Consider the following 15,766-nt stretch of genomic DNA (forward strand, 5'->3'; position numbering starts at 1 on the left):
AACACGCGAACGCCGACGCCTTGTCACGCCGGGATGCCTGCCTGGGCTGGGTTCCCGGGGACCGGAGGCCTCAGCTAACGGGGAAGGGATGTGACAACCCGCTCCCCACCCGGGGGAACCGGGGGGTAGTGGTTGACGGGGTATACCGCCTTCACCCACCAGTCGGCAGCAGAGCGGGAGTCGGCACCCGGCGCAATCACCGAGATGCAACGCACCTGGCCGGGGGGGGGAAGAGTCGGCATAAAAGACAAGCATAGACGCACACCGGGGGGAACAAGAAGGACCAGCAAAGAGCCAGTAGATGTCAGAGAGTCTCACGGAGACCCCCGTTATTCTAGTATTCGCTTTGCATTACCTTGTACCCATTGAGCCGAATAAACGCCAGCTTCGGCTCACCCTGCAATCTGAGTGTGGTGCATTCCGTGTGTGTGTGAGTACCATTCGTGAACCGGGCTGCCACAATACGTACATACATACATATACACATACATACATATACACATACATATGTACATACATATATATACATACATACATACATACATACATACGTATATATATATATATATATATATATATATATATATATATGTATATGTATATATGAGGAAAAAAACATTAAGAGCAGCTCAGGTTACAAGGTATGCGACTGTTCCCTGAGATAATGCCCGTAGCCAGCTCACAGAGGTTTGGGCCTTGGGCTTTTTTTTTGTTGCTAAAAATTAAATTGGAAAGTAAAAACTGAATAAATTATGTAAAAAAAATCAGCAGGTGAGAATTTCTCAGAGATGAGTTCCCCCCCCCCCCCCCCCTCCCACCCCACCCATTAGACCTCATTATTTCTCCAATCCCTTGCTAAGGCCCAGGTTGCAATATAGTAATAATGTCTCATAAATGAGTCTACGTTTAAACGACTTCAACAAGCATTTAAAACAAGCTGAACGGCTGAGTGTCTTCACGCTGTGTTGGAGGACTTGCTCGCTCTGTGATACTTTTCTTACAACTAGTATGCATGGTTGAGTATGAGTTATTCTTAGCGATGTATTCGACACGCGAGGCCGTTATAATATACTGGCCCGAGCAGAATACAGAATACACATAAATATTTCGCACAACATGAATAACAAGAAAATGTAATCCCACGCATAAGGGATTTCTGTGTATAGAAATGCCTGTGATCTTTATGATCTTTTTGCATGTTGCTTTGGGTAAAGACATCTGCTTAGAACAGAGAGAGGGTTGAGGGTTGTATAGCCAATGCAAAGATTGATAGTTGAGTGGATGAGTTGAGTTATGTTTGGACAGAAATCAGACACTGTACATAGAAACCATCAACTTCAGTCTCTTGTCTTCTCTTAATTGCACAACCTTTGAACAATTATCTGTTTTGTGTGGGTAAGATGAGGGAGGTAATTTCCTGCAGAAAATGCGATGAGTGCTGTAGTACAAAGTGAGGTTGAAAATATGTTTTAATAAAGGCACATAGATTAAGACGTAAAGAAACGTTAAATGGCTTAAATCAAGTGAAGGGATTTGAACAGAGTTCAAAAGTCTAAATGGAGTAAACAATGTAAAAATGCACACCATTAAAAAAAAATTGAATGGTTGGAAAAAAAATTAAGTGACAGCTGAATGAAAAGCGCAAAGCATTGCTAAAAATGCTGAAATGTAAAACTAATTGAACTGAAGAATCTGAAAGGTCAAATGTATTGCCCTGCACTGCTGTACAATCTGAAAGGTCAAATGTATTGCAGTGAACTGCTGAAAAACCTGGAAGCTGAAATCGAAAACTGACTGACGCTGAATTCCATTACCTGTAGAAGCAAAGTGCTGAAATACATAGTTACAAAAGCTGGAAGCTAAACTGTAATACTCAAAGCTGGAAGATAGTAGTTCTAGTAATGGTACTAGCTGTAGTAGTAGTAATTGTAGTAGTAGTAGCTGTAGTAGTAGTAGTAGTAGTCGCTGAAGTAGTAGTAGTAGCTGAAGTAGTAGTAGCTGAAGTAATAGTGGTACTAGCTGCACAAACGATATGCCATATGAAAGGTATGGTATTGATTGATGTTTGTAGAAAGATTTATAATAATCCCGCCAGTTGTTTTTAAAACCAGCCGAAATTTAATGTACTCGCCTAATGCTCATTTTTCCATCCTAACGTTTTTAAAAGTAGTCAAATTGGGCGGGAAAAATCTGCCAAACTGGCAACGCTGCCTGAACATCGTAAAAAGTAGTCAAATTGAGCGGCAAAAACTGCCCAATCTGGCTGCACTGCCTGCACGTCCTCCTGCTCCTCCCTCAGCGTAAATCAATGAGACCAACTGAAAACGAGGCGGACATGGAACTTAAACAGTGATTATGAAAAAAGGTAATCAAAATTCTGTTTTCAGATTATTATAAGATACAAGTGTCTTGATTTGTTAAACCTTTGAAAGAACGTTAACGATAAAAAATTTACCAAGTTACAAAGTCTATAGTAGTAAGTGTCAGAGAATGGGCGGACGGCCATTGTAAAAAATAGTATTTTAAAAGTAGAATATCTCAAGAATATCAAAAGTATAAAGTTTACAGATATGTAAAGTCATTGCCCAGATGTATGGACCTAGACCTTTGTGACAGATGTTGAATGGGATTGATTGATTCGGTAGTTTTGGCCACATTAATTCCACAAGTTTGGTCGGAAGAAGAATAATGGAAAAGGGATATCAAGATTGTGTATTCCTATGCACAATAATTACAATACCATAGCACACCATTAGCTCCTTGAGGTCAGTATAACATTGACAATTTGACAGTTTTCCGATACCTTACTAAGTTGCTTAACAACATCAACAAGAATATAGTGTAGTTGTATCAGGTCAGTTTTGCCATAAAGCAGTTAAGCAAGTATTTATTTTACATATGTTGTCTGTACCTCAGCAATGTCTCATACCTGTTAGTGATCAGTCAATAATATTCCAAGGATGTGAATTATTTCTCAATAGCGGGACACCTCTGCCTCTCTCACCGCTACACAAAATCAATATGCTCAAAACACCGCAGAGGAATTTTTTAATTTCAGCCGGTTAAGACGATACAGAAAAATAAACATTTTAGAAAAAAGCAACTGATATTGAATCATTGTAGGTAACTCGTGTGACGGAAACCCAACAAATTAAAAATAATTAAAAGAGTATATTAAAGAGAGGCTGTATATTAAAGATAGGCTTTCTGTTCTCTGCAGAGCTAGGCAACGGCGATAAAGGTCATGTGATGATGATGATGATGATGATGATGATGATGATGATGATGATGATGGTTTGGTAGGTGGACAGGCCAAGGTGCCCTTTGCTGTGTGTCTTCAGATCTTGTTTGATCTATAGGTGACTCATTCTCTGGCCTTATACCGTGTGTACATATACGCTTTGGCTTGCGCCTCCATCTTTATGTATTGACACATGAGACAAATGTTTACCACATTATGCATGCAACAGCTTGGGCATGTGTGTGTGTGTGTGTGTGTGTGTGTGTGTGTGTGTGTGTGTGTGCATGTGCGTGTGTGTGTGTGTGTGTGTCCAGACCTAAATGACCTGTGCAACAGAATGGCATTCAAGCTGGAATGGAGACAACACAACTCACACACAGCACCACAGGCATCTGATGCAGTTGTCACAGACCTATCTGTAACAGCAGAGGCTACTATATATCACAACGAGGCACAACACACACTACAGCAAGGAGATTCCTTCTTAACATAAAACAAACAGAGACAAAACAACACTGGACTGAACTCAGAATGCAGGCACGCATTCTGAGTTCACATAGTAATCAATGCACGCAAATGTTGCAGGCACGCCTAGACTTTGCTGACAACTCTGCTTCACACTCCATGTACACAAATGTTGCTGTTGGGAGGACATCCTCTGTTTCACTGTCAAAGCCAGACTGCAGGTGCTACCTACCAAATACAATCTGCCATTATGGTACCCTGCACACCACCATCCACACTGTATAATGCACTCAGACTCTGGCCGTCAACTCAAATCAGTTGCCCATATTGTAAATGGCTGTACTAGACTATTATATTGCGTGCCATGACCGAATTGTCAATCTTATTGCTAGCACTGTTAAGGAAGTATTTCCAGAAAATGTGATCATGTACAAACATTCACATATTATGCCACAGTTTAGCTATGGTTTAGCAGCTCTATTGATGTGTTTTGTAACATCCCTAACACCCCTGATGTTGTGTTTTTAGACAGAGACAGAAGGGAAGTGCTGTAACTTAAAATAGGCTGTGTGTATGATCTCTACATGGACATTGCCTTTAACGATAAAATCATTAAGTACCAGCCCATTATGGCAAAACGAAGTGACCTAGGCTATCAAATGCGTATAATATATATAACCTTGTTTTCAGTGGGTTATGGGTGGCAGGGCTCTCCAGAAGAAAATCTAAATAACTAACAACTAAAGCCGTCAACCACTAGCGCTGTTGAACTTGACGGGATGTCAGAGAAAGCAACAGGACCAGTCTGGGCCCTCGGGCTCACAGACCATAGCTAATGAGTTAGCCTGAGTGCTTTATTTATTTTAGTCCTGTAATTGCAATTGTTGTTGTTGTTGTTGCTGTGTGTGTATATATTCAGTTTTTTACAATTGTATAGTTATTACATAATAAAAAGTACATTTATTACGTATATCAAGGATGGATATTGAATACTCCTTGTAATAATGTTCGGGAACAAAAGGAATAAAGCTATAGATTGCCTCCTTTGTAAGAGGATTGAGCATGAAGTTACAAGGTGGAAAATATCTTCATATATTCTCTCTTCAACTTCATAATTCATATAGCGCCTTTCGTGTAAAATTGCAATACAAGGTGCTTAACAATACAATGAAAATATAGCTAAATAAATAAAATGGATTAAGAGAATGCTGAGCTAAATAGGTATGTTTTTCTTTTAAAGGCGTTCACAGATTGTGACATCCTGAGCTCCACAGGCAGGCTGTTCCAGAGGAGAGGACCATAGGAACTGAAGGCCGCCTTCCCATAGGTCCCTGTCCACACACGGGGAACAACTAAAAGGCCAGTGCCAGGGGACCTGAGTGATCTAGAAGGAGCATACATCAGAAGCATGTCTGACAAGTATTCAGGCAATAATCCATTGAGTGTTTCGAACACCAAAAAGAGGATCTTAAAATCTATTCTAGAACTGACAACCAATGAAAGGACTTTAGGTCCCTTCCCTTTCAAATTTCTCTCTCCTTCTGTCTACAGGGCATACATTTCGACATTGCAATGATCGCCTCCATTAGGGAAGCATAGTAGCATTGGAATGTTGTTTATTATCGTCAAAGTAATTCATCAGGAAATGATTCGTCATTATGGGGAGACCTTGTGGCGCAGCGGTTCTTAAGTGCCGCAGCGGTTCTTAAGTGAGATGTGGCAAACAAAGTTTTCATCAGCATAGCTTACGGTATGTTTACATTGATTAAAGAGCCAGTGAAACCAAAACCAAGTTTTTTTTGTTTTAAACGGTAATTTGTGATCGTCAACATAGTAATCAATGCCATTTTATCACTGTTAATGAAATAAGTCCCCAATTCATAGAAAAAAGGGGATTTTACAGAACTACAACTCTCGATTCCTCTCGATATTGCCGAGTATAGCTTACAAAAAAATGGTGGATTCTTATCCAAAAGTTTTTGTTGAACCAAGACAGGTTGACAGGCTTTTGGTGTTGGATTAGGGCTTATATCCAGACGTCCGTGTCTCATGCAGTCGTTTTGCAGAGATATTTGTCCAGAGAAGGGAACCAGGAGTAGCCCTTAGAGACTGTAATTGTGATGAAGGGCTATACAAATAAAACTGACTTGACTTGAATCGACTCCAGCCATCTCCCATCCACATATATGTACAACATATATGTGTGTGACTGCATATGTTTGTGTGTGTCCCTTAACGTCATTGTGCTACATGTGTGTAAAGTGATAATGATAATAATAATCTTGAGTGATGTACAAAAAAGAGACCTTCTGAAAAAGAACAACATGCGCAATGAATATACAGCTGTCGCTCATGAGGATGAGGTCTCTCTCTCTCTCTCTCTCTCTCTCTCTCTCTCTCTCTCTCTCTCTCTCTCTCTCTCTCTCTCTCTCTCTCTCTCTCTCTCTCTCTCTCTCTCTCTCTCTCTCTCTCTCTCTCTCTCTCTCTCTCTCTCTCTCATACAGATGTATACAGATTCACACCCAGTAAACCAGTATAGATTATTTCTAATTACAGATTGTAAGTCTTACTGAGGCTACAGTACCTTTAAATCAAAAAAAAAAGTTCCAGAAGAGATCTTACAGTATAGCGAGTGACAAGTTGCAAATAACGTATAACATTACATGGACTGAATATGCACCATATGGAGGGCTGTTCCATTTATCCAACTCATCTGAATAGTACCTTGAGTGTCTGTGTACGCAATTCTAAGCATGCGCTGCCCAAGTGCGAATATCAGAAGACAATGTTGATGCCCTAAAGCTCTACCATTAAGGCCGTACGGATAACCTGATTTAGATTCCACAAATGAATGCCAAAGTCGTCCTAAGGGGAAGAGTGTTAGTGTGGTGGAGCTGGCAAGTTAACTTGCAAATCACAGTACTCACAGTACACAGTACTTTGGCAGAGGCAGAGAGGGTGAACAAAAAGCATACCTTCATCCAGTGAATCAGTGCTGAATCAAGTGCTGTTCAAGGAGGTAGTTTTCTCATAGGATATATATATATCTATATAGATATATTTATATATCTATATAGATATTAACCACAAAAGAGTGTTTTAGAGATTGCTAGAGAATATTGGGATGTAAAATGTAGGGACTGTCACATCCTGATTCCTGCCTGTTGAACCCCGACTACGCCTTTCCCTTCTCCCTGACGGATTGTTTGGCTCCCTCTCCCCAACCCTCTTCCCAACCCTCTCAGCGACCAAGTCCGGACCACGGGGCTGTCGCTAATGACAGCAGAACACAACTCAGAAGCTCATGCGGTTGACACCAAGCCCCCAGGGATTGTGGACATTTCTGCTAACTGTTTCCAATAAATTCTCAGTGGTCTCTGTGAGAATGGTGAAAACCAGCAGCATTACCATCGTCTGCATATAGCTCCAGCAAGGGGTAACTCGGCATGTTTTCAAGATATGAGGCCTTCACATTTGGCTTCTTCTTTGTCGTCGCAGAAAAAAACACTTGTCCCTTTGTCAACTTTGATGTTCGCTCAACACCTATGAAGGAAACTAACTTTCTGCTGAACCAGCTGTGACTAGTGGGAACATAATGGAAGCTTCTCTGGGGGGCTAGGGTCAGGGGGCTGTCATAAATATATGGCCTGTAAAGCCCTTTGTGATTAACGGCTTTACAAATACAATTGAATTGAATTGAAATTCATTTTTATATCAGTTCTCTGTCCATTCTGGATTTTGTATCGCAGAGAATCAGACTTGTGAAAAGTCCTTAAATTGATAATATTGTGTAATATATAATATGCCCTATTTCACACACACACACACACACACACACACACACACACACACACACACACACACACACACACACACACACACACACACACACACACACACACTATTGGAGTCTTCAGTCTACTCACACACTCAATAATGTGGTAGATAATTTAGATAATTTAAATAGATTCCACATTCTAAAGAACTCTTACTCTGGTTCTCTATTTGTTATTCCTAGAGATATGCAGCTAGCCATGACCATTACACTCAACAAAAGAAGAAGAGAGCATGAAGAAGGAACAAGTGTGCTGGGGTTTGGAGTAAAAGCCAGATAAATAATTGCCTCTAAATGGGTAAATGACTAAAGTGCACCATTAAGATGATACATTCTCATCTGGGTTTGTGTACATTAAACATTATAACTAAAACTCGTAAGCAACACAAACAGTTTTTAGGTTGTTATTAATGTATCTCATCCCAGCGCCCCGTTCCTCACAGAGGAACAAAGAACCAATCATTTCAGGGGGGTTAAGAATATTGTATTCAGCTAACATGTTCATGTCCCTGCTGTTTAACATACAGGAATTATACGTGCATGTCACAGAAAATGTAATGGTGGCCAGATGTTGTAAATAAGTGAGTGTATATACACAGGGGGGGAGGGGGATTCCGAACAAATATGTAGGGTTGTGCATTCAAATATATCATTTTGTTTATTTCTTATTTTGTTCATTTCTTAAATAAAACATAGCCTACCCCCAGAGAGGAGAGGAGAAGATAGTAGGATAGGAGATGAACCAGTATGGGAGGAGAGGAGGAGACAGCATGCAGTGGATAGGAGAGGAGAGGAGAGGAGGAGACAGCATGCAGTGGATAAGAGAGGAGAGGAGGAAAGGAGACAGCATGCAGTGGATAAGAGAGGAGAGGAGGAGAGGAGACGGCATGCAGTGGATAGGGGAGGAGAGGAGGAGAGGAGACAGCATGCAGTGGATAGGAGAGGAGAGGAGGAGACAGCATGCAGTGGATAGGAGAGGAGAGGAGGAAAGGAGACAGCATGCAGTGGATAGGAGAGGAGAGGAGGCGAGGAGACGGCATGCAGTGGATAGGGGAGGAGAGGAGGAGAGGAGACAGCATGCAGTGGATAGGGGAGGAGTAGTGATCGACCGATATATCGGCCGGCTGATATTATCGAACGTGTATTGGCATCGGCCGATTTATTTCGCAGATTTAAAAAAAATTATATAATATTTAATATTTTTTCCCGCCATGATTTACAGACAGTTCAATAAATGTTCAATTTTTTAAATTGAGACGTGTAACATTTGTTAACATCATTGTATCATTTTTATGATGTAATTTGAGGGAGAAAAAGCGGTATCGGCTCCATAGACTAAGGCTGAAAAATGGGTATCAGTATCGGCCCTAAAAAATCCATATTGGTCGATCCCTAGATAGGAGGAGAGGAGACAATGCAGGGAATAGGACTGGAGAGAGTATGCAGGGGGGAGTACAGCAGAGCAGTGGAGGGGAGAGGAGACAGCATGGCAGCCTAAAAGTGATGATCAATGTTATTCCTCATTGTCCGTCATTCATCATACAGAGAGGAGATATGGGTGCAGTGGAGGGGAGGAGAGAGGAAGCATTGCAGTGGAGAGGAGAGGAGAGCAGAGGAGAGGAGAGGAGAGGAGAGGACAGGACAGGACACAGCATGGGAGTCGCAGAGCAGAGAAAAGTAGGAGAACATGTTTTTGGAAGCTGAATAAGTCATTTCATCAAGTCTGTCATTCATAAAATAAAATAATCAGGAAATAATCTGTAGGTTCCTGCAATGTTTTTAATTTCAAGTAACTTTAGTACTAGATTGGAATTGCCATCTGGAAGAGAGAGTGAGTAAATTAGTAAAATTAATTGGAATGAGTAAAATCTATATCCTACATTATCATGCATGAAATGCACTTGAGTATTTGTTTACATTAATGTAAATATTTTTTTGTGATTATCTTATTTTTCCCGCACTAAGACTGGACCCCAACCATCCCTATGGTTTCGCCACTAAAACTTGGCCATTTCCACCACTGTATATATATAAAAACATAGACAACATAGAGTTGTTAATGTAGTCACTAGGAGGTAATACAGACACACCACATAAGAGTTCTAGACCCATTCAGTTAGTGTAATACACACACATACATATAGACAACACAGACGTAGACAACATAGAGTTCTAGACGTATTCAGTTTGAGAAGTTGTTCCTAAACAAGTGTGATGTAAGCGTATTCTCCATAAGGCTATGAGGAGCAATGTATGACATCTGCTTCTCTCGCTCTCTTCATAGTTTAGTTTTGCTTGGTCCCTTTTGGGATTAGTCTTGGGATTAGCTCTATTGTTACAGCCACTGCTTGGATGTTGCTGTCTTGTTTCCCTCTGTTGTCATGTGCAGGTACCAGTCAATTAACCACTTTGATCATCATCCAAATCCACCCATCACCTCATTAGTTCCTAGCAAGGGGAGACCTTCTACACATTTTTGCTAGGCTAGTTCTCTCTATTTGTATGCCTCTCTAGGAGAGTTTTGATAGGATTGCTAAATGTCCTTTGGTTTCCCTTCTCCCCATGCTTGCATTTATGGTGAACTGTTTGTTAGCCCCACCATGTTAATGTTCTTGGGACAGGCAAGACAGAGGCATCTATACATTTAGAACATGTGGTGCTGTTCTCTGTTTAGACACAATCAGAGTCTTGCTGCCCACTGTATTTCTTTTAAAGCATAAACAAAACATAAACATAGCTGCGACTGGTGCTCATTGGTTACAAGGGAATTGTTTTTCTTCTCTCGTGTCAGAGGCGTTACATCCACACAAAGTTCAAAACAGTGGTGTTTGTCCCGGCCAGGATTTTCCAGAATTTTGCATTGAAAAATATGAATTAATGTCTCAGTTCTCTACTCTGTTGTCAATGAGCAATGAGCAAGAGCAAGCAGTGTCAACCCCTCAGTGCGTGAGTCTCCCGTCATGGATAAGACGGAAGGGGAGTGTTGTTACACTGTGCTGAATACATTTACTTTCGGTACTGAGACTGCAGTCAGCCACAGGTCTGTTCGGGAACGTGAATCAAATGAGCGGTACGTATGGAATACAGATATGGACAATGTAGAATCCTAGATATATTCAGTTTGAGGTGAATACAGCAACACTCAATGTCTCACACCAGCATTCATTTCTCTATTCCCATCACTCAGGAGGCAGATCGTTGAAGCCTTTTTTTAAGTGTCCCTTTCAGATAAGAGCCACACTCTCACTACCAGGAGCACCATTGTACCTTTAAATGAAACTCCATATGGACAGAGCAAACCCATTGAAAAAGTTTAAATTCTTTTAACCTCTTTCAAGCCCCAGCAAACCCTTTGAAAAAGTAAGAAAAAAGTTGAAAATGTTTTAAGTTCTTGCACACCCCCTGGTTGCTTCAGATCGCCATGGCTGTGTCCGCTGACACCTCCGCCAGTCACGGTAGCAAAGTATTTTTCTTTTTTAGGTATTGTGTCACCCCAGACAGGACAGTAATGAAACATCAAGGAAACGGCTTTGTTTTGAACCCATTCAGGGCACCTTTTTTTTCAAACCACTGCAAGAGCAAACAAAGGGGTTGGGGAGCTTTCTGGGCTCCTCTTGTCTTTTGGGAGTCCAGCAGCTGCAAGTGATAATAATGAATGTCAATTCCTTTTCCCAACTGGAGCCTGTCTGTCTGTCCTCAGCCCTTTGGGGGAGATAAGGTTCTTCTGGTCCTCCAGTATGGTAACCCTGTTTTAGAGTCCAGTTTATGTATTTCGTTTTTTGGATGGGAAAGAGGGGGAGTGGGAGGAGGAGGGGGGGGAAGGCTTAATTTTAGCATCAATTTGGCGTTGGGTAGTCCCTTATTTGTCTGTTGCACTATTGTTTGTTGTACGCCCTGGCACTTAATGAACGCACTTAATGCAGGTTGTATTCATTCATTGTACTTAATTGCGTAGCATGTACTTAATTGTGTTGTGCATGCATGTAGTGTAGCATGTACTTAAGTGTAGCATCTGCAGTAGCTAGACCCCCTCCCCCCCCCCCCAAGGATAAAGTGGGTAGCAACACTCCTCCCCAAATGTTTCTGAACAGAGAACCGCACTACTTGTTAGAGAGGCCTCTGTCTGACCTGTCCCTAGACCGCAAGGATTATTGACATGATGGGGCTATCAAGCGGTTCACAATAAATGCAAGCAGGGGGAGAAGGGAAAATATAAGGGACATATCTATCCATCTATATAATGTCTATTGATTTAGCGTCCCATCAAAACTCTACAGGGACACAAACAAGGTTAACTTCAGCAGACAAATGGAGAGAACTAGCCTAGTTGAACATGTGTAGCATGTATCCCCTTGCTGGGAAATGATGAGGTGATTGGTGGAATCTGAGCTGGTTGGTAGAGGCGAGATGATGATCAAAGTGGTTAATGAGGTGACTGTCACCTGCACATGAGAAAAGGTGGAAACAAGACGGCAACATAGCTGCTGCAACAATAGAGCTAAACATAAGACTAAGACCAAAAGGGCCCAAGCAAAGCTAAACTATGAAGAGAGCGAGAGAAGCTGATGTGGGTCAACTTATGACGCCTGCAGGCCCAACCTGCACAGGTGCACCACATCAGCTGACCACCCTCAGCCCCGCCCACTGGCTCCCTGCACAGATGAGCAGACAGGAGAAACAGCTGACAGAGAGAGAGAGGGTTGTCACACTATCTTTGGAGTTATATGTAGAGGACTATATTGCGACCTCAATGGCAAAATGAAAAACACTTTCAGACACGACTTGAGTTGCCAGTACGTTTACATGCACAGCTTAATTCGATTAAAGCCATAGTTTGACTATGCTCCTCAATTGGACAACTGCAATTGTCTGCGTATACATGGCGGTGAGTAAAGCGATTCATTGGCCGAAGCGTGTCATACCCTGGTACGTTAGGTGACGCTGTACCAGTGGCGGCTGGTGAATTTTATTTTAGGTGGGGCTGAATGTTTGTAAACCAAACCCCTGTAGGGGGGTCTGGGGGCATCCTCCCCCAGAAGATTTTTTTGTGATTTTCACATACAAAGCATTCTGGTGCATTTTGACAAAATAATAAAGACAAAAAAAATAGAACATTTCCTTACAAAGACGAATGGGGCCGGGGGAACTAAGTTTTAAATGAATTTATTTGCCTTGTAGAATTCAGCAAGATTAAAAGTGCAAATACATCAACAAAATTCATATAAATGGGCAACCTTTTATGTGTGGTTGTTCAAGACACACTGAAGGCATGATGCCAGTGGCGATTCTAGACCGGTTTTAATGGGGGGGCCGAGATGGGGCCGGCTTTTCTGTTAGAGGGGCACAAACCAAATTGTTGAGGGGGGGGGGTCGCGGACGAACGCTATTGCGGGCGCGATTGTTGAGGGGGGGGGGGAGGGGGGTAGCGGACGAGCGCTGTAGCGGGCGCGATTGTTGACGGGGGGGGGGGGGGGGGGTTGGATCGCGGACGAGCGCTATTGCGGGCGCGATTGTTGACGGGCGGTGAGGTTGGCTCGTTCGGGGGGGCCACAGGGGGGGCCGGACTCAGAGTTACGGGGGCACTGGCCCCCCCTGGCCCCCCCCTAGAACCGCCACTGCATGATGCCACCATAGGTTTGCAGAGAACTATATACAATATGCACACACTGAAAGGGGTGGGGTGGTGGTGGTGGTGTGGAGTTGTGAGGGCCGCTGAAAACCCATTGTCCATCCTCACGGGAAGGGGGGGTGGGGGGGTTGTGAGGGCCGCTGAAAACCCAGTGTCCATCCTCACGGGAAGGTAGGGTGACCACCTGCTAATAAGCCCAAGGGGGGACAAGGGGTATGTTTCGGGGGGACAATGGGGGACACTGTCTGGCGCGGCGGTGCCCCCACCTCACAGGCAGACTCACTGATAGTGGTTGGTAGATGGATAGTGGTTTACCCATTTCTAGCTCATACCACCTTATATGGTATATTAATAATGCCCTATTCCCCTAAACATGTGTAATTACTGATGTATGCTCATGAATAGGCCAACCAATGTGTGTTTTTTTTCTAAATAAAGATTCATACTTTGAACATTCAATGAATTGACACACAGATGCACTTCCACTCACGATTTACTTAAGCTAATTAATTTGATTTATTTTTCATTACAATTTATTCACTTTAAATAAATTATAATGTACAATGATACGTTTCTTGTGAGTCTCCGTGAGTCTGTGTCGTTTGACATCGTATTCCCCGGCCATGTCCGATTGAGAAGGACGTTTTGCAAAGAAAAAAAGCAAAGCAAAAAGCCCTCTCGGTATCCCCCTCAACACCTTTCAGCCACAAATATTCATTTTCCCAGTCTTTCTTGTACCCACACCTTCTCACCTTTTTAATTGGTGGTAGCGGTGCCTCAGACTCAGTCTCTTCCTCCATTTTTCGAATTGGAAAGCGCGCATCTAAAAGTTCCTTCCCAGTTTGTGTCTGGTATGCACGTGCGTGCGCTGTCATGACAACAACGAAAAAGTTGACAACAACCTAGTCAGCAGTTCAACTGAGAGGTGGGTGTGGCAACAGTAGCGTGCTGAACTGTCGAGTAATGTTCATTTGGCTGCCAGGGGCTCCAGGATATAGAGCGACCAACTTTTTTTTGAGCAAGCATTGATTATGTGTGACACGGTCTCAATTTGCGGGACGCATGAATTGGGCTTCAAACGCTGTGCGTGCACGCACGCGCTACGGGTGACGGGTGGTCACCCTACGGGAAGGGGGGTTGGTGGGTGTTGTGAGGGCCGCTGAAACCCAGTGTCCTAATCTCATCGACTCCAAGAGCACCCGATCGCAAAATCGGGGTTATCCAACATGATAGATATTTTCGGAATGTTTAGTGAAGGGCAATTTCCACCAGAACTGTCACGGAACTGTCACGGAAATGGCACGGCAATAAAAACGTTCGCCAAAGACATTAGAAACCATTAGAAACCATTATAGTCAATGTAGGCTATTCCACTAGATACGGCAGCGTATTTTAATTCACCCAAGGCTGAATTAAAAGTAGGCCTAACGTTGTCATTGCCAGGTATCCAGTTTCTGGGCTCCAATGCCAGCGCCCCAAACCCTTTGTTAAAACTGAATGGCATCAGAATTGATATGGCCACTCTAGAGTGAACGACGGGTTTGGGCGCCGTGAACTAGTGACTGTAGAAGTCAAATGAGTCTGTTTAGAGCCTGAATTTCGCCATGAAATATAAATACAGTGCTAGAATATTAATTCAGTGTGCATTCTTAAGTAAAATTAAATGGTTCAAAATTGTATTTATTTTTTATTTTATTTTCTTTGGTGGGGGAGGGGGGGGCGGTGCCCTAGCGCCCTCTATGGGCCAGCCGCCACTGCGCTGTACCCATTTCAACTAGTGGTAATAGAGCCACCGGTTGACCTCTTTACGTCACCAGCAACAACAAAATCAGGCAGCATTCGAGAAAGATGTTTTCAGTAGACAGCTGTCAGTTCACTTTGGGTCCATATCATTTCCCAACCTCTCGGTCGTATGCGGACTCCTCCGGCTGGTCTGTCGGTGGAGGAGTTCGCATACGACTGAGAGGTCGAAACAATGGAGCGTCGGAGAAATGATATGGACCCGAAGTGAACTGACAGCTGTCTGCTGAAACGTCGCTTTCTCCTCCATGTTCGTTTCAATCTGGACTTCAGAGAGTCAAAGCCAAAGTTAATTTCCCCCAATTCCTTTTTCCCCATGGGCGAGATAAACCCCACTAGGAGTCTTTACTTGTTATGGAAGTACCAGAGAGTCAGAGAACCCGACGCAGTCTGTAAGATTCCTAATATCAGAGAATACCCCCGTCAGTTCGGCCGCGGCGCAATGAATGAATAAAGATCGTAGTTATTTTACAACCTTGTTGATGAGAAACATTTAGAAAAACATGTAGGGCCTACTTTTAATTCAGCCTTTGGTGAAATCAAAGCGTAGTGTGTAGTGAATGCATGTTGATGATACACTCCTTATAGGGGGTTACTACATTGGCACGACACCGGCTTCCTCCATCTTCTGCGCCAGCTTTTTAAATAAATCGCCTATCCGAAGTGAGTTGACAGCTGTCTACTGAAAACATCTTTCTCCCACCGGAGCAGCCCCTCCGCCGCCCGTCCGTATACGGCATTCCCCGCCGCATCGCAAGGAATGAATAAAGATTGTAAACATGTTGGGAGAAAAAAA

Source organism: Micromesistius poutassou, assembly GCF_964030765.1.
Source record: "Micromesistius poutassou genome assembly, chromosome: 24".
Lineage (NCBI taxonomy): Eukaryota > Metazoa > Chordata > Actinopteri > Gadiformes > Gadidae > Micromesistius > Micromesistius poutassou.